Consider the following 4,456-nt stretch of genomic DNA (forward strand, 5'->3'; position numbering starts at 1 on the left):
GCACTCCTTTTGTACATATGGTGTCCATGGAATCCATGTGGATGTACATGTACACGTCCGACGTAAGGATGGTGTCCACTTTCTGTTAAGTGGTCCAAAATAAAGCGTCCTAGTCCATTTCAGGTGGAGAGTAATAAAACAAGCCGAGATGTAAAAGGCTTGTTTTTAGGTGCTAAGTTTGTGTTGCGTCGAGTCATGGTTATAAGTTGGCTAGGCTGCAACTCGAGGACAACTTGCATTTCCAGGTGGGGTGTAGTGTTAGAGTACGTAATGGGTCTGGTCTGACGGTATAGCCCGTTAGTCTTAGGATTAATTAGAAATAAGGGTTGCTTGCTTAGGGGTCAAGTAAGTCTTGCTTGGGAGTCAAGTAAACCCCTCTATATAAAGAGAGATGTATCAATCTAATTAAGTGAGAATTAAGAAGAAAATCCCATTCCTCTTGCCCGGCCGTGGGCAGAAAGGCCCCCGGCCGGCCCTATCGCGCCCTCCTTCTAGCAACACCATGACAGATATTGTGTTTGCATATGGAACCATCACCTCATGTGGGAGTTAGTTTTGCGCCCCTGTCAGTGAGTGAGTTCCGAATTTGTTTCTGGAAAAACCAGCACCTTTACATTGCAATCCTCATGGAATGACTGCAGTATTTTGGGGGTCGAGAACTCTGGTAGCGCTGTTTCCTCTACTAGTGGTTGGGGCCCGCCAATGGCGGGCCTCTTGAGTGCGTACTTGTGGCACACTTGCCTTGCTGAAGCACCTCATTGCACCTTTAGGGTGTCCATATTCACATGAGTTCATACACATTTATTGTCAAGTAACATGGAACAATTTTTGGTATAAATCATAAAAATCTTACGGTCCTGGTGGTGTTAGTTGCTCCAAGCACAGTGCACATCTAAAATGCAGTACTTAACTAAAATAAGAAAATTGACAATATGAAGTCCCATAGCAGTATGTACATATGTAGCTGTATTAGAAATTTAGAATCAAGATAAAATCAGCTAATTTATTTACAAATAGCAAAAGACCAGAAAGTCCTGGCTCACTCAACCATGTTACACCACACATTTCCCTCTGCTACTCCATACAGCAATATGATACTGACATTGCCAGTACTAAATCAGACACATCCATTACTACAGATTAAATTTCACTTCTACAGTGACCATCTCCATAATATCTAACCAGACATCGTCTCAGATTGTCTACCAACTTGATTCACTTTTCATGCCACCATCGCGGACCATACAAACATACATACATCAAACATCAATGCCATTATGTCAATGTGTTCATCTTAACCAATGTTCACTATGGTTCATGTGCCCCAATGAACTAACGATTGTTAGCGTAAGTTTTCTTTGCCAGTAAAAAAGAACCACAAAAACTTGGCAAAGCACCGCAATGTTTCAGCACAAGAGATCCTTAGATACCAGAACCAAGCAACACAATCAATCCTAGTGTCCAAGAGAACTGCAAAGCAATCTTGCGCAATATAGGCAGCAAAATTTGCATTAGATAAACAGGAACCTAATCTCTAGAAGGCACCGACATGCACCCATGTAAGTGCCAGCTTCTGTAACTACTAATAATAGTGCTTCGTGCAAATGGCTTAGAGCGGCATGAACATTTCCTGTATCATCTTCCAACATAGCCACATTTATGTTGGTAGCAGCTGAACCTGGATGTGAAATCCCACAATAAGTAGATAAATCACACAGTTGACATATGTTCAGGAAGAAGATATACCTCTAGGTATACAAGTCAACCAAAACAGATAACAAAAATGAGCAAGTGGATGATGTATGAAAGAAGGTTATTATCAAACAAACATGCTCTTATATATACAAATCAAGTATGGTATCAAAGACATCTAGTTTGAAATGTAAGTAACACGCTAGTACTATGCTTGTTTCTATCCTATTCCCAATCACACCTCCTATCTCTCTGGTGCCATGTTTGGCTTTCAACATATGTTAAAGGTTAAAGGTTAGCATGAGATTAGTGACACGAGCCCTTGAATGATGCAAATAACATAACAACAAATTCAAACTTGTCATTTCACCCGCTTGTCAGTCATATTTGTCAAAGCTAGAACAAGGGAACAACTTCACATAAGCTTCGAAGTATGCTACTCTAGACGATATGACAAGCCTAGTGTACATTTTGTGCCCAAGAAAATTCTTCATCATTCCTATAGGAGCCAAAAGGTGTGATTAGGCATCTATTTTTGCCTTGTGTTGCAGGCCTAGTTATCTCGGTCTTCCAGCTTTACGGATATTACAAGATGAGATCGACTATAGTTTGGCAGTAGGCACCATGCACCACATGTACCTAAACCATTTGTACATATTCACCACATCGTATATATACATATTAGAGCCAAATCAATAACCACACATACGGCAAAGGAGACATCTATGAGCATCTATCAAATTGACAAGACACCAATCAACACTTAAAACCTCAACATATAACAACAACAACGTCAACCACAGATAGAATTCACCCACCAAATCTTCATCATAAAAATAAAGACTGTAATTACTATGAAGCTCTAATATCAAACTGTAAGAATGACAACCAAGACACAGATGGTATTCGATTCCTCACAGTTATAGGGAAACTGCACAGGAGAAATCGAAAAGCATGAACCTTACTGGTGCTATCGTAGTAGTCATTGAGAGCTCAATGGTACATGGACTCATCCAATCTGAACCAGTTGGTGACATACTCGTATAGAATTGCATGCACTGCAGCAACCAAAAGAATCTCTATCTAGCTTTTGTGCGTAGAGGACAAATGCTTAGTTCTTTACTCTGCCAATATAAATACTATCAGCAAGGCAAAGAATTCAAACTAAACTATTTAAGAAGAATGAGCAGGCAACACACCAAAACTGAACTATGTAAGAAGAATTCGGACAAAACTATGTAAGAATAGAACATCGATAGTGAAATTTTATTAAGATCAACCAAGCCTTTATATGAAGCATGCATTCTGATTTACTCTTGGAGAATCCTAATGATTTACATTATTTCCTTTGTATCACAATAAAAAATGAATTCGACAAAGAGTAAAACAACTACCTAGACTTTGTCAGATTACTTATGAAGTATCAAGACGACAAAAGAATGTCAAGAACAGATGCAAATAAACAGAAATGGTGTATTTTCTTCACATGCCAAGTCACAGGGATACTAACACATGCCCCAAACTTTGGTGCTTATGACTCAGTAGTTAGTAAATAGTGACCCATCCGAAGATGGATAATTTAATGTAGAAGCACTATTACTGGTTTAGAATGTGCACCTTTTGACAAGTTCATGCATTATTGCATGAGCTTTAAGGTCCATCAATCAAACAGATCCCAAGCATAGGAGAATTGAAAGAACTCCTAGAAAAAATGGAAAGAACAAAGGACATGTGTCATGGCTTCTCTATTTGAATCCCAATTAGCATAATAAGGAGACAAGGAAAAGCATATTCTAAACTATGTGATATATCATGCATGTAAATATTTGAATCCCATCTATGGAACTAAAAAAATGAAATGAAATCATCCAACAATTTTAGATGTGTGCAACAGATTAACTATACTATCCATCTTCTTTTCCTTGTATATCTTGATTTGCTCTAAAATCTAGCATCATATACCAGTTAGCCTTTACTTATTTGTCAAGGACTCGATATACATGCCTATTCCTTTCAAACTTCATATTATACCATGATAAAGAAAGGAGAAGAGAAAATGAACCTGGTGATCCACATAGGCTATCCCCTTTCCGATTAACTCAATTGCCTGCTCGTATAAAGCTTGAACATAAATCGCTTGTATATGTGACTTTGAAGGGCTCCCATCCCATTCATTGGACTAACTCCTCAATGTGGTTTATATATTTCTTCTTTTCAGCTTCTGCCGTTGTGTCACTAAACTTGTTGTTCAGATAGAATGAGATTGCAAAAGAACTAATACAGAAAGAATTCTATGTAAGCATACCAATTTAGATGACCTGCTTAGCCTTGCAATCCAAAATCCGGCCTGAGCTGCAGCAAAAACAACACCAATTATCCTGAAATAAGGCATCATCACTGAAATTATAATATCTTAAATGGAGAATCTTGGAGATATACTGTAAAACATTTTTTTTGCTGGTATAGAGTTTAACCTGCAAAGGGAATCTGAATATCTGATCATATGCCACTTTGAACTTTGGTACTTCATCGTATAATATTTATAATAAATTGTACACTCAGCAGGAAAATAACACTCCATAGCAGCCCTGGATTCTATGAAGACAAATCCTGGTCACTTTAGTTGCTGGTGTAAGAATCTTACGGGTACCCAAAACCACTCCATAGCAACCATAGATTTATGGAAACAATCGTTGGTGTAAGAAATCTTGTGGACTGGACACACAAACCCTAGCTACGAAATTATGAAGGAATCAGAAAGAGC

General features: G+C 38.3%; 1 long non-coding RNA gene across 2 annotated transcripts; it reads right to left on the reverse strand.

Moving 5' to 3' along the window:
- Positions 1-1,171: 1,171 nt before the first annotated feature.
- LOC123113450 (uncharacterized) lies at positions 1,172-4,248 on the reverse strand. Of its 2 annotated transcripts, none has more exons than XR_006456027.1 (4): positions 3,998-4,248; positions 3,755-3,927; positions 3,310-3,394; positions 1,172-1,678 (listed from the first exon to the last, which is right to left on the reverse strand). It is a non-coding gene; the product is annotated as an uncharacterized lncRNA (long non-coding RNA). The 2 variants fall into 2 exon arrangements; XR_006456025.1 differs by having other exon boundaries at positions 3,755-3,913; positions 3,998-4,209.
- Positions 4,249-4,456: the final 208 nt, after the last annotated feature.

Source organism: Triticum aestivum, chromosome 5B, assembly GCF_018294505.1.
Source record: "Triticum aestivum cultivar Chinese Spring chromosome 5B, IWGSC CS RefSeq v2.1, whole genome shotgun sequence".
Classification (NCBI taxonomy): Eukaryota; Viridiplantae; Streptophyta; class Magnoliopsida; order Poales; family Poaceae; genus Triticum; species Triticum aestivum.